We start from the raw sequence: 16,005 nt of genomic DNA on the forward strand, positions 1-16,005 counted from the left end.
TAGACTCTAGAATTGTTGTTGTTGTTTGTACATCCTTTTGGCTCATGATGAAAAGTAGCCATGAGAGACAGTGTAGCACTGTGCAATGTGGCCTCCAAAGCAGCATCTTTAGTCATGGCATCTGTCTGCTTCAGGGTGTGCATGATGACATCCCCCCCCCCGCCCCGACACACACACACACACACACACACACACACACACCCTCCCCACCCCCTACAACCACACTCCATTCTTCAGTTTAAAGCATATAACTTGTCAATTAGACAGTAGCCTTCATCTCTCTAAATACATGCGTGCCACTGCAATGTAGTGTGTAGGACTAACATACCGTACCAAAAAAGAAGAAAAGTTTTTCTGTCTTTGTCTCCTCCTCCAACTTGTATCAGGAATAATTAGGTCAATTAATGCAGGTGGATACCCAGTACAACATATGTTTTTTAGATTAGGTGCAGAGAAGGCTCTGTCATTCAACCCAGTGCAGACTGGGAGATGACCCAAATTAAAGCATGTTTCCTCCCCACCCATAGCTCCCCCTCTTCTTCCTCCTCAGATCCCCTCTGCCACCTCCCCCAAACTCACATCCCCAACCCCCTTCCATTGCCGTGCCAGCCTCCTCACAACAATGCCAGACAATGCCTGCCAATGGTAGCAGCTCCTTAATGAAATAGTAATTGTGACTGTGACTTGCATGCATCAGTTGCTTTCCTGTCCTGTTCTGTTTCATTGCACAACACAGAGAGGGGTCTACTGAGTTCCAGCTCTGTAATTTCATTAATGCTCAGTGTCGCACCTCTGCATATAGTTTGTTTTCATTACAGCTTTACACAAGGCGTGACTTCTTTACCAAGTCTTATTGTTTGAGGTCTTAATGTCTTCAGACGTGTTGTGTAAAGTATACCACGTTACCTGTAGAATTGCATTTGCTGGAGTTACACTCGTTGAATGAAATACATTAGGTGCAATGAATATTCCCTTAAGAAGATGTGTAAAGAGATGTTTTTGTGTAGTGCTAGTAACAGCTGTTCAGAGAAACACAAGTGTGGAATATTTAAGATCAATATATCATTTATTTCACTAGGAGTATAATGGGTCTGCAATTGTACACTCCATTACTGGACACCAGGGCCTAGAAAGCTGACCAATCCCATCTAATGAAAACAAATGTACTGGCAGCCTGAAGAAAAGAAATACACTACACCACAGTTCACATTCCAGTGTCATTTCGTATGAGGAGTGTGGCCTTGGTCTATGCAGAACGGCAGGCTTAACAACTCAAGTGTGTCATTATGTGAGGGCAGGGAGAGGGAAAGCCAAATGTGTCCTAATAGCAGACTTCTGCTGAAAGTAAAAAAAACAGAGTGCAGTCATTTCATAGACAAGTAACTGCACTACAGCATGGATTTATAACAATTAGTAGTGTGCAATGAAAAGTGCTCGATGCAATCAATCTATCTATCTCTCTATCTCTCTATCTATCTATCTATCTATCTATCTATCTATCTATCTATCTATCTATCTGTCTATCTATTTATCTATCTATCTCTCTCAGATTTTTCATTTTATTACAGCATCAAAATTATGCATATCACGTTGCGATGTGTCTTCTCTACTCTTTCATCAGAGCACAGACGAGATCGGGACTATTATTTCCAAAGTGTTCATGCTGATCTAACATCAGTTTTAGCTTTAGATCATGCTGGAAATGGAAGAAAAACAAGGACATATTTAGTGATCCCAGAACAGCACACCTCCTCTGAGAGGAGTTTGATGAGCACAGCTCCAGATTAGATTAGAGGCCTTGCACTGATGAATGTAATCCATCATCTTGTAAGCGGCGGAAATTTATGACAATTTAGTTTCAGTAACACTGTCATAAGCTCTTAGCTTTTAGTTTTCAGAGTTGCATAACTACAAACAGAATAAAGAAGTACAAATGTAGGCTTGTGGGGCAGCATGTTTCATCAAACTTGAGGGATTTTGATATGTGACCATGACAGAGATTGAAAATACATTGTCTTTCTACGTTGAAAGGGCCTTTTTTCTATTTCCTGCTTGTTGTTTCTTTCACCTTTTGCCTCTCCACTGCAGGCAAAACAAAATGTGTGGCGCTTCCATTTCATCAACCAAACACAGAGATAAAACACAAATAAAACTGGATATTTTGTGAATGTTTCACCACTTTCTTCCAGTTTGGGAGTAGACAACTTCTTTGAACTTGATTTTTTCCCCCATGGTGCAGCTACTGTGTAGCCCATGTAATAAAACTTCTCATTGGGCACCAAGGGAGCAAGCTGATCAGCCTCTCACACAAATCTTTTGTTTTTGTTGTTCATATCATATTTCTGTCAGGTGTGGCAGCTCATCAAGCTGAAATAATGAGGCCATGTTCCATGATTAGTGACAGAAGTCTTTATATATTTATGCTATGATAAATGTTTCTTTTGTCAAACTGTTGGTTCTATTATTTCACCAAAGCTCCTGTAATCTTTTCTTGGTATTGTTTACATTTAGATGGCACATAGTATGCTACAGCTACAGCTTCTTTTTTACCAATGCAATTGCATTTCAGGCTAATAGGGGCTCAAAACAGTGAATTAGAAAAATAATAATTTACAAAATCACTAAAAATGTCTATGTACTTTATACTGTACAATTTGAAAACATAATTTCAACAAACCAGTTCATAAGTGGGTGTATTAATTTAGCTGAGGCAGAATCTGTTGTGTGACAGGTGAGGGATGTGAGTGGGAAGGTTTAGCTGCTTAGGAGTTTTAATGTTTATGGTTTTTGGTTTCATAATTCCTAATACCTAATATTAAGTAACATGAAATATTGTAATTTGACAACAATTTAAGTATTCCAATACTATGTATTACTCTCTCCTCCCTACCCCATAGTGTGATTATGGTGTACATATTGCATGTATGTATGTATGACAAAATATCATTACACCATATCATGCAGCATAATCATTCTTCATATTAAGCAGTTTAGCATTAGCACAGCACTAATGGATGCTGATTGGTGTATAGTCTCAAACATATCATAAACAGTGTGAGAGGAAAAGCCAAACTACATATCCATTGAAGCGCTTCAAAAAAAAAAAGAAAAAAAGTGCAGGTTTTGGTTGAACTCTTTGTATGCTGCCTGCACAGACAACAGCTTGACAGTTGGTTTCAAAGAACGCCTCAGCACCTGAAGGGAGGTGTGCAAGGAAGGAGAGAATCACAAAAGTGGTTCAGTCATGCACATCACATCATACTTGTTTTTATTAATCCCTACTGTACATCTCTGCGGCACTTAAAACAGACTTTAGCTAGCACCTTCTAACTCACATCAAAGTCAACACTTGTTTGTTGTGTCATCTTTAGAAATAGACATTTGCCCAAACAACTGACAGTAACACCTCTTATTATGCAAATAGGCAGGTAAGAGTTTGCATTGTTCTCAGTGTAGTGTAGTGTTCACATCAGGTTACAGGTGGAGGAAAAAGTGATGAAGTGGGTGAATAAGATTATCACTTCCAAAACTTGATTTTCTAGTTTCCAGTTCTTGCTGGCCTAAAAATGGGAAGGCAGTAATTGGGCGTAGTTTTCACTGCTGAGACACTCAATGCAACTGATTTAAAACAGCTAAACTGTGATTACATCTGAATGGTATTGAACCAGACCATTCTAATCCATTTCATGTTTCTTTAGATATATTGTTGTTTTGGGTACTGTCTGAACCATTTACCTTCTCATTTTACAAGTACTGCAATGCATTTTTTTTTATATGTAATTTAACTGTATGTGTCACCTCCTATTTCAATACTAGTTGATTTGATTCATATTCTCTCAGTTTGGTGCACATGTCACATTAAAACTTAATTAACTCTCCATCCACCATTATGAGGAGTGTGATGTGAGTTGAATGATAACTCACAGTAGGGAAAGCTTTGCAAGGCACGGTGAGCTAAAATCACACTAATTTAAATAATTGACATTATACATGCTGTGTTGAATAAATAATTAAATAAATAAATAACACCTCCGGATCATAACTTAGGTTTCTCATTAGAAGGCAAGCTGTGCAACTCCGTGCTCAGGAATGAAAGCCAAGTGAAGCAATTGCAATAATTACAGCAGCAAGAAAGAGTGTGCGTGCATGTTGGGGAGGGTGGGGGCTTAACGGAAGGCAATGAGGAGGGAGGTGCTGACTGTCTACAGGTGCCTCTGATTAAGGGTAATCTGGGCAGCCCTCCCCTTTCTTATCTCTGCAACGAGCCCTACTGCCTCTGGGTGCCTCGAGCTCTGTGGCTGCCTGCCGTAATGAGCTCCACAGCCGCACAGTGGATGCCCCGTAGGACAATCCCTACAGAGCCATAATGAGCACTCCAGTGTACCAATTCATGCTCCCCACCAAGGGGCCCCCCTAGCCTGCCTCCCCTTAAACATAGGTGGGCACGGCTTGTTCACAAAACTGTCCGTAGCCACCCTCCACCTCAACTCCCTTCCTGACGTAAAGGCATTCCCTCTGGGTTTAGCGTGATGTCCCTGTGTGTCTGATAGGAAGGAATGCCCAGAGCATGAGCTTGGCATCAATCACTTAGCATCGAGAGTGAGGCAAAAAGGCAGAGGTGGAGTTAGGGATTGAGTTGCAGCGAAGATAGAGGGGAGGCACGGGACACCGGGATGGAGTGGCGTGTGAAGAGCAAGGACAGCTGAAGTAGCTGGGGATGAAAAAAGCTAAATGATGGTAGAAGGATGGGGGGTGAGATAACTGACAGATGGAGTGAGTGCCAGAGAAGGAATGAAAGATAAATTGTACAATGAGAGAGCTGCACAGTTAGATGGGAGAGAAAGATGGGTGAAGAAAGATAGATAGAAGGGAGGATCCAGGTCTAATGAGGTCTATAGAGGAGGGAGGGTAATGAGAGGGGTGAGAGTCCAAGGTGAGAAACAATAGTGAAAGAGAGAGAGAGAGACAGAGAGAGAGAGTGAACGAGAGAGAGAGAGAGATAGGCTCTTTTGCCAAACAGCCGTCTCTCTGTTGGTGCTGGGGTGGATCTGTGTGTTTAAGAAACTGCACTGCTGTGCTTTTGCTCTCTTAAACAACCAGGAGGTGGGTGAGAGGATCGACGGGCCTGACCACGGAGCAGGGCTTTGAAGCTGCCTCACGCTGAGAGAAACTGTATTGGATTTAGAGAGACTGCCTTTCAAAATGAGAAAAAAAGAAAGATAGAATGGAAGACAAAAAGAAAAGGGGAAAATCAAAAAGAAAGAAAAAAATGCAATACACATAAACTTGACATGCTTTTCCCCCATCCATATTTTGTTGCAGTTTGAAAGATTAGCATAACAATGAACATTCTTCAGAAGCCTGGATGCTGATAGCAAGATGGCAATCATGAACATGGTGTAGCATTCATTAGGATTATTCACTATCATTAATTGTGGTCATGAACAATTTTCATGGTTAGAAATTATCCCATCTGTTTCTCAAATTGGTGACTGTCTTTAGCATTAGAAAGGAAAAGCATGAAGCAGCATGGCTTCAGTCATATGTTTGCCCACATTTTGCATTTGAGGATGTGTTTCTCTGTGTGAATGCCTCTGCATGTGTGTGTTCTCAGACGCTTGTGAAGTCCGGGAATAAAAAGGCACTCATCATCTTTCATGTGTGCTGCGTTTATTCTACAGTAGCAGTGCAGCAGCTGTTGCAGCTATATTTTCTTTCCTTTTTTGTGCTGTAAACTTTGTATTTTGAAACTAAAATGCTGTGCTTCTTCACTGGTAGGTAGTCAGATCACTAGTTGCACCTACTGGCATCGGAAAATAATACATTTTTTATTTACTAAAGAAATGCTCTTGGGAAGATTATTGTACTGATACACAATAGATACAGTAAAATGAGAAACTTTTTCGTGCTACAACAGCTACATCTGTATCAGAGAGGATTAACATGGTGGGAAGGATTGGGCAGTGTGTCTTATTTTAATTGCTGTGTATTTTAAATAACTTCCCCATTGCTCTTCTTCTTGAATAGAACCTCTGCGGGGCTAAGAACTGTCTTTTTAGAAAATGGTTCCATCTGGGAATAAGGATTACATTATTATTGTTATTATTATCTAGTGAGGGATTAAGGATTTGTCTCAACCAGTGAGTGTTGCCCTGCAAAAAGTAAATCGCAACACAGTGCCACCGAGTCTATTGTTCAGATCCTGAAAATGTACAACAACAAAAAAAGAAGAAAAAAAAAAGACATTAAATCCTGAAAATGAGAGGTTTACATCCTCTGAACAAGGGCAATGGGCTGTTTAAATGACTCATGCCTCAGCATGTTGAGATTTGAAAAACTGGGTGTCAGAATGATGTTTGGCAGCAGAGTTCAGCTATAGTTTCCTGACAAAGATGCAAACAAAATTGCAAAGCTGCATTTAGGCTTCATTTTTACACACTTGAACCTTTCTTGTACAATGTCACATACACATTTATTCATCTGTCAAGGATAACAGATGATGACAAAGGGATACATTTAGGAAGTCTGAAACTTGTTACAGAAAAGCTTTCTGACATTTATTTTCTTATTTTCTTCTTTTTTTATTGCATGTACTTTAACATTGGTAACTGGTATACCACTGATAGATGAGGTACAGAACACAAAGCAATGCCCCTGTGTCTTTAAGAAAAAAAGAGGACTGATAAATAAATATTAACGTACTCTAGATCAAGGAAAAAGAACAATATTCAGTTTCTAAAGACTTCATACACCTAAGAGTCTAGTAAAACGTACACAAAATTGGTATCATTACTTGTTTTCAGATGTGTCACTTGGCTTCAGTGCAAGATAAACAGAGAGGACACCACAACAAAGCACTGCCCACAGCTGCAATTGACCTTTGGGGTTCTGATCCCTTAATGTGTTTCTCTCTGTTGGTGCTGATAAAGCCTTCCTTCGCCTCTGTCCAAATCTATAAAGCTTTTTCCAAAGATGTTGGTAATGTGAAGTGAGAGACACAAATATCTCCCCCATTCCATGGTCATAACCTCTGCCTCTGCCATCAATAGCTCTAATAAGTGTTTAGAAGGCCTTGTATGTGCGTCCGTTTGATAGCCTGCTGATGGTTTGGCATGTCATTCAGAGAGGACGGTTTATGTTGAAGGGATGGGGCAGAAGCCAGACCACAATTTTAGGTGAGGTCTGCTGAGTAGATTGGGACTGAGGGTACTCCTACAGACACGAACATTTGAAATTTTTGCAACTGCATAGATTTGCATAATTTATGTATGTCTACCTGAAACTGAAAAAAATATATATTTGAAATTCCGTCTGTGATCATAACAAGTCAGTCAGTATGTTAGGGGCACATGTTGGAATTGACAGGAGAGCTTGAAGAGCTACAGGGTACAGATTGATCCCTGTGTAACACAAATTATTGATCATGTCTTTAAGACAGTATTTCATTCTAAGTGACTGCAGCAATTTTTAAAAGCCGAAAGCCACTTCTACACCCTGAGTTTACCTCTATTTAAAAAGTGTGGCCCAACTCTAATAGTGTTATACAAAGATATGTTAGTGAATATGTAAAGATGCTGAAGAAAATATAATAAAATCCCATAGCTTTATTGAATCATCTAAAAAGTTCCTGTTTTTTGGTTTTGTTTTGTTTAGTCCTGGCTTAGTTTTTTTTAGATTTAACCTATTAGATGATCTCTTAAAAAAACTCAATTTGTACAATTATTGGATTCCTCACTTTGGCACCCCCTGTGGTTGTATCAAAAAGATATAGAACCATAGCAGTGTGTGTGTGTGTGTGTGTGTGTGTGTGTATAGACACACATATATTGACATTTATGCAAATGAATGTTTATTATTATTGAAACAATCTAGAATGATGAAATACTGTACTGCATGCTACAAAAATATGCTATCAGTTATGATATCAGTTAGGAACTAGTTACATTCACTCACCCGAGAGTGAGTGAGTTCACACTCTCTCTTTCTTTCTGTCTCTCACACACACACACACACACACTCTCTTCCTCACTCACACACTCACACACACACAGACACACACACACACACACCCACACACAGCTAGTGTCGTCTGCCTTCGGCAAGCGGGACAACTCTCTGTATTAGCTGTATGCTTGGCCAACAAGTAGTATATGAGACTCGACGTACTTTGTAATGCAGATGACTTTGGTCTTATCGATAAAACCATCTCCCAGGGCTTTGAAGCTGAATTTGCCATTCATAAGACTCTTTTCTTTATCGATTTCTGCTTGTTATCCAAAATGTTACTGCTGCATCTCTTCCTTATTTTACAAACTACAGGGCAGGCCAATAGTCCTACAAAATGTTAATCATACATCAAAAAATATGAGTGCCGTTAAAATGAATTTGCGTTAACGCGTTATTATCGTGTTAAGTTTGACAGGCCAGGGACAATCATTTAAAAGATTGTAAATTATTAAATTAAACTAACGTGTGTCGTATTACCAATCTGAATGCAACATACAGTGTATAAAAATATAAATGACAATAACCTTCAGAAAATCATGATCATGGCTAACATGGTCTTTGAAGAGCAGCAAGATATGAGTATAACCCAGATAATATGTCTTCAGCATGGCTTAATTGCATTCTTTCACTCAGGATGAGCACTGGGATTTATATTATTAGTTACTTCCTGTCTTACCCCCTGCCTTTTGCATTGGGCTTCAGAAGCCTACTGCTGCCTGGCCAGAAAAAATCTCCACTGAGGTTTAACGCAACCAATGAGATTATTTCTGCTTGCATAGCAGCTCTGTCCCTGAAAAGTGTTTGTATAGCTAAACCCCCAATCTGCCTTCATGTCCTGTTCATGTGTGGGCCTAACTCCCCAGACTGGGGGTTTGGTTGAGGCCTCTCTGCCTGCTAGTGGTGTGGAACACATGCCTGGCACAACCAGTACCATGGGGGGAATGGCACACAGCTGGTTTGATTGGGCTCTGGCCTTAATCGCCCATGTCTCTGCCATCAGAGCTCAAGGAGCAGTCACACACATGTTAACTGTGCTCATACAAGGGAAACTGATTGGAGCCTTCCAGATTCATTCCCAATCAAATACTGAATCATGCTCGGACAGATAAAAGCCTGGTGTTGCTTTGTGAGATGGGTATCAATGTCTAACGAGAAAGCTAGGGATGGGCATTTCACAAGGTACTTCAAGACTGAATTCTCAGACAAATGAATGGGTCTGTTTTTAGTGAGCTGATTGTTGGAAAGAATAGTGGGTGACAGTTTATGTGCTAAAGATAAATACATGTACTACTGTGCAAATGCATTAGCCATGCATAGTTTAATCCTAAACACGGTTGTTAAAGGCTGCAACATAAAAATACTGGTGTCTGAAAGGTCGATTTTGAGCACCTCTGCTGAGAGAAGAGTATACTGCTCATCAATCCACAGAAGCTTCTTTGTAATTTGACAAACGGAGCATGATTAGCATACATTTGTCAGTTTTATTTCGGAATACTGTTATGCTCTTTTTGTTCCTCAAATGTACTATTTTGTATCTCTGTTTTGTAATCAAAGACACTGAGATATTTCTGACCCCAAAGGACATACATAGCACATGCATGAGGTAATTTGACTCAATAAGATGGCATTTATTTTCATTTAACAACATAAAGTTTTGCCTGACTGTGAGAAGCAGTCAATAACAATGTGCACCTAATGTAATTTTAAATATACTTAATGCTCTGCTCACCCAACTAGAGAGAAAACTGCAGTAGTAAATTGGTTGACTGTTGCTGATAAGCTTAACAGCAAAGCACCATCCAAGAATTTGAATGAGGGCATTAATGGTTGTTTAAAACAGGAATAATGAAGTGACGACGACAGTCTTGTGTTGCCTCCTGCTCTTGAGAGGAATGTCTGCCAATGGAAGAGAATGGTGACTAGACTAAAGGACATTAGCAGAGAAGTAGTAGATCATCTGAACTTTGTGAATATGAACCCAAACAAGAGGGAACAATGCAGGATATTTGTGCCTTTCTATAAGAAAACAACCTCACACACTTTCATGCATGCACACACATATTAGGCCCCCAACTCTCACATATGAATGTGTACACACACAGACCTCTCTTAATCTTTCTGACACACACATGTGCATGCTCATGACACGTGCGCAAAATACACAAAACAAACATGAACGTAATGCACAAACACAAAGCAAATGTCCCCACAAAGTAGATGAGCCCCATTCTGTGTCAAATTGAAAGCATCTGCAAAGCCAGCTCCTCTCGGCCATGGAAGCGTGCATCAGCCGGCAGAAGCGCCTGCTTGGTGTCCCAGGGTGGCTCGCGTAACACTTGGCCTGCTCCCTAGCCACTGCCTGGATCAGAGAGGCCCACTGCTATCATCCAGGCGCTGGCAGCAGTGAGGCTAGGCTTAGAATGACAAATTGGTTAGAGGGAGTGAGTGACGAGAGCAGGCCAAGAATTATACTTTGAAGAGAGAAATGCATTCTGAGTTGTGACAAGCATGCCACATTATATGGTCAAGTGTACAAGTCTGACTCCCGCCATGTGGATTGATCCAGATCCCAAAGACACTTAAATGAGGCAAGGCTCTCTCATCAAGACAATGCCAAAGTATTTATCTTAGAAAGTCACCCAAAATATTACTGGATTAGAGAGCTTTTCAGCACACAGTCTCTCGTCTCGTGGCCTCAATTTGTATCAAGCTGCCTCTCCTCTTCAAACTGTCTCAGTGACAATAATCCTGTAGTGTTTGACTATTACTGTAGCGTAGTGATATTCACAAATTTCTAAACACACAATCTATTTATATCCAACTTAATCCAAGGAGACCTCTCTCCTCATGAATCAGAAAATTTGCATCATATATTTAAGAAATTACAAGAATAATCATCAAAAAGTCATGTTTTTATTATATCATGCTAATATGATTCTAACTGATGGCTTACTGATTCAAAATATATTACTTAATTCACTATTTCAACAAACAGATCATTTACAAATGACCCACCCCCCAACACCATCTGTGATTTAACAGTTTCAAATTAAACATGCAAGGAATGGATATTGTGTCTAATTAATGTGGTTACTTTTGTTTGGTATTGAGATGGAGGTGAAACTTCAGGGTTTAGACATGTGGCTTTTGTCAGCCGTCAAACATGAAAAAAAATGAAGCTAGTCGCACCCTTCAGCTGCAAACATCTGGTCCAAACAGAAAAACTTGAAACTAAAAGAAAAAACTGACCTGATTTTTTTAAGACATGTGGGTGTAGAATTTAAACTTAAGCCTTTGTGGAAGCATTACATATTTCATGCATGTTGTATTATATACAGCAGCTCTATTGCTCAGTTTGAAGCAGCAGCAGCAGTCTTGTGTCCTTTTTCTTCATCAGGTTTCTGAAAACAAAATCTTCTAATGCAAAGACATAGCATATGTACAGACAATAACAACAATATTAAGCTTCCTCAACATATTTTAGATTATCATAAAACCTACGTAGTACGAAATTCCATTTGTGTTAATCCACAGCAATATTGCACTTGTCAAAACAATCCATTGTAGCAGAGCTTGTTGAGAATTACAGTGAAAGGAAAAAAGGAAACACTAAATCTCCACTGAATGAAATCTGGTGATCTTGCAGCTAGTGACTGGTTGCTTAGTGTGGGATATGCATCAGATTTGAGTCTACCTGAGGAGAATAACATGTTTTTAAATTACTGTACATTTTGCATCAAATATATTCAAACATAAAATAATAAATATGAACACATCTAAAAATGGACTCCACTGTAATTTGATCCCAGTGTAACAATTATCCAATCCAACAATTATACTAAATATTTTAGCATGTTTCAGTCATGCCCATTTGGAAGTCACACTGATTCACTACTATGAGGTCCTGCTGTATTAAGTTTGTTCTAAACACAACAGCTTTGTAGGTTGTAATTACATTGTTTTTCTGCAGGCTTGTTGGCACCTTGGTCAAAGGCAAGCTCCTGTGTGCCTCTAGGACTCCCTCTCATGTAAATTAGGCCCTCTTCTCTTGCCAAAGCAATCATGACATTGCACTGGTGCAATGCTAGGTCTGCAAATAAGCCATGTCAGAAGCACACACACAAGACACCGGATGTTCCCCTCTTGAATTCCCTCTCAGAACAAACTGCCGAGCGTACCAGTTGGCATCACAAGAATTTGGTTTGAAGTTGTAGAGTATTTTACTTTTGTTGTCAAATTGCTTTGCAAATGAGGCCCACCCTGGCACAATTTCAAAGAGCTTGTGCTATATGTGCAGCTTCCTTCAGGCGGTAGTTTCTGAACCTTCATCATTCTGTATGCATATGCACAGTGCTGCACTAAGCTCACATGGAAGACTAGATAAACATGCCAAGCTGGGAAGAAGATGGAAGGCAGCATGCTTACGTCTTGTCAGCCTGTCTGTATGCTGTTTCTGTGTTCTTCAGCTTGACTGACATGGTCTATCTAATAACATGGCAGGTAGACAGTATGAAAGCCTTGTAGGTTTTTACCCATTAAAATGATATTCAATCATTATTTGATGGGCTTTTTTTTGCCCTGAAACCACGCCTCATAATGAATCAAGGTTCGAGTGCCATTCACGTTGAAATGTCATTTTGCTTGAAGCCACATCAAAATAATTGTTTTGATATGTCCTGTTTTTGTCCTGGCAATGACATTAATAGGGGGTGATCGTACAATGAGGATAAAGAACACTTTTTGAGGTATGCTGACTAAATTTCAGCCATGGATCCCCTGGCTCACAATTATAGGATTTTAGTCTGGGCATCACGGAAAAGATACAAGTGTTGCACATATTGCGTGTCCCTTTTATTGCATGTCCAAGTCAGCGACTAAATAATAATAATGCAGGGATTGAAACACTGCAAAATAGCCCAAGGCGTAGAAATTGCTAATGAACAGCAGCAGGGTGCAGTTGGGGGTGCAGTGGGGGGTTGAACCATCTGAAAACTTACTTCCTCTTTCAAAGGCAAATAATCCATAGTATCTCTCAGTGGCTCAGAACGCTGTACTTTATAGTCAAAACATCAGTGTCATTGCTTCAGTAGGGAGGGGAGGGGGGGCAGGTGTATGAGTAGTGCAATATACACAGAGGAAAACTTATGTTCACTTGTTTGTGTGGATTACCTCTGATAAGCAGTGTGAGCATGATCTCCTTAATTGTTGTATTACACATATATGTGTTTTACACTCTTCTTTTACCGCCTGTCAACAGCTCCTCTCAAACTGCAGAGAACCATCAAGCAATGGGGAATCCAGGGAGAGGAATAGAGACAGAAGGCAAGAAAAAGAGAATATATTTGGTGCTATGTGCTGCAGATCAAAAACATGGTAGTCACATGATCAAAGGCATTTGATAATCCTTGAACTACATTGGTCTTTTAATCCTAGTGAGAGAACTATATTTTATAGGGGGATGGGGAGAGGGGGGCAATGCTGGAGTGGCAAACAGAGCTGTAGAAGCAGAAACTAGCTGCTACAAATGCAGTTTCCTAAATGTAACTAAATGTTCACTTTTGAGGGAGCATGGGAAGACGACAGTATAAAGCCTCCTTGTGTGTGGAGAGTGGAGGCTGAGCTGATGGGGCTGGAAACACAAATGTGCCACAAGTCCCTGTCCACTCAGGACTGAATAGTGTTCTTGTTTTTTTCATGGGGGTTGTTGGGAAGGTTGGCTTGTTGAATGTGACCAGACTACTATATACTGTACTACGGCTGGCACATAGAAACAGGGGGATGCACAGGGCTAAGCGTAATATTTATTTTAGATAGGTATTGAGTTTCATTTAAATAGCTACCTAAATGTGTATTATACAGCACATGGACAATTTGTAGATCAGAATGTTGTGGAAAGAGTTGCACTGAAAGGAAACATGCCTAAGGCACAGAAAAATGATCATTGCTAAATCAGCATGTCTCCAAGAAATCAGACAAAAAAACATCTTGTTTCAGTTATCTTTCTGTTTCCACTGAAAATAAATGTTGGTATATATCATAGCATTGTGCTCCCTGGGCCTCATCAAATTACAATAACCAAGCTGAGCACTCTGAAAAGACAAAAATATCAATATATGGTGTAATCCAAGGCTTTCTGTTGCAAGTCTTGTCAATAGTGTTTCCGTATCAGATTCAAAATGTACGAGAGCAAAGGTGAGTTGAAAAATGACAGTTTTTATTTTGCTTCATTTTTCTATTTGTATTTTCTCACCTGCATATGATCAAACATTAAGTATATGTTATTGCTCAGAAAGCTGCATGGTTTCTGCACCAATCAAAATTAGTGATTAGTAATTGCCTTTTACATGTGTAAGTTATACTCGAGCAGTGTGACAAAAGGGCAAAGAGTAAATTAAAGGTGGTGTTTTGTTCCGCTCAGAGAATAAAATGTGATTATAATGGGGGAAAAATAGCAACAACAAAAAAAAAAATCTAACAAACAAATAGTGATTATTGTCTGGTGAGAGCTTGATATATGTGTGTGTGTATGTCTGTGTGTGTGTGTGTGTGTGTGTGTGTGTGTGTGTGTGTGTGTTTATAAGAGTGTGTGTTTATGAAAGTGTGTCCAAGAATGGGACAGGGATTTAGATTATCTATGGTTGGTATCAAGCTTTAACAGGCCCCTGTATTTATAAGAACTAAAGTAGTAGTAATCCAAGTAGAGATTTTAGGAGCACACTTGCATTTGTAAATATTTACTCTTCCACATTGTTTGTGCTTTCAATTTAAAATGGTTGATGAAGATGGAATACACACTTTGTTTATTTGCAATTTTAAGATGACTTTAAAACATCACATTTCTCTGCTTTCTCTACATTTTAACATATTTGCTCTCTGAATTTGCACACCGATTACAAAGAAGATTGTGACCTTTTTGCTTTTTCTATTACCTCAAACTGTTTAAGATGACAGGGAGTAAACTTAACTTAATTTTGTGTTGGAAATGTTTGATGTGGTATCTGTAACTCTCCCTTTTCTGTTTTGAGTATTACTTTGCAATGGTGGTACAGGGCAGAATAATTGCAAATTGTAGTAGCTGTGCTTCATACCATAATTTTTTTTATCCTCCTCCAGTTTCCTTAGTGATATACAATATATAAGGCCCAATCTAGGGGCATTGCTTGGAATCAGCATGCTGTTTAACCCACAGGAAATCATGCCATCGACATGCATAAAGCACAAATTGAAGTAAATTCCATTTTTTACTCCTATCCCCGAAGAAAATAACTCATGTTTATTTGTCACATCAATTAAGATATCATAGTTATATAGCGAACTCAATCTGTAGGGAAAATTTTGTCTACTAATTCCATCATCCCAGCAAGACCCATTTATTCATTTATATTTCATGAACTTGGTGTTTATGCTGCAGTGAAAGCCTTGCTGTTTTTTTCCCCATTTTTTCTTCTCTTTCTCTCTCTTAGTTGACTTGGCCAGTGAGGTGTTCTCCTTCTATGTTGCAATAAAATATAGATGTTAAGAGTCTGGAGAGTTGAGTGTCTCATCTGTCCTGGTGATACCATAAGGCAGCCATTAATAGTGTCAGGGAGCATCAGACATACCACAGGCACATAATTGGATATGAGGACATAACTGAAAGCACCTGCTTGGAAATCAACAGGGCCTTCCCAGGAGGCAACCCCTTGGTAGATTCCAAAAGAAGTTTGCATGGCACAACCACTTCCCTGCTGGGTTTGTCTCACCCATTGCTCTTTTTATTTCTCAGTGAGGTCAGCTCAAGATGGCTTCTTGTTTTCTTTTTTCATGATGGCATTGTGAGTATGCAAATACTTTGGATCTTTGCATAATCACAAGCAGCGGGACCATCTGTTGTTGGCTTGTTGACTTACCTTGTGTCTGCTTTTTAATGGTGTTTTCTTGCATCTGAGTGATGTATTGGTGTATTAACAATGTGATAATCATTTAACCTCAAAAAATGCATCCAGGCGTGTATGCAAA

The 16,005-nt window shown here is 39.5% G+C and overlaps 1 protein-coding gene across 2 annotated transcripts in view; it reads left to right on the forward strand.

Moving 5' to 3' along the window:
* pcdh11 (protocadherin 11) overlaps positions 1 to 16,005 on the forward strand; it is a 114,768-nt gene that overhangs the window by 29,739 nt on the left and 69,024 nt on the right. The gene's annotated exons all lie outside the window — the stretch shown is intronic.

This window comes from Scomber japonicus, chromosome 8, assembly GCF_027409825.1.
Source record: "Scomber japonicus isolate fScoJap1 chromosome 8, fScoJap1.pri, whole genome shotgun sequence".
NCBI lineage: Eukaryota > Metazoa > Chordata > Actinopteri > Scombriformes > Scombridae > Scomber > Scomber japonicus.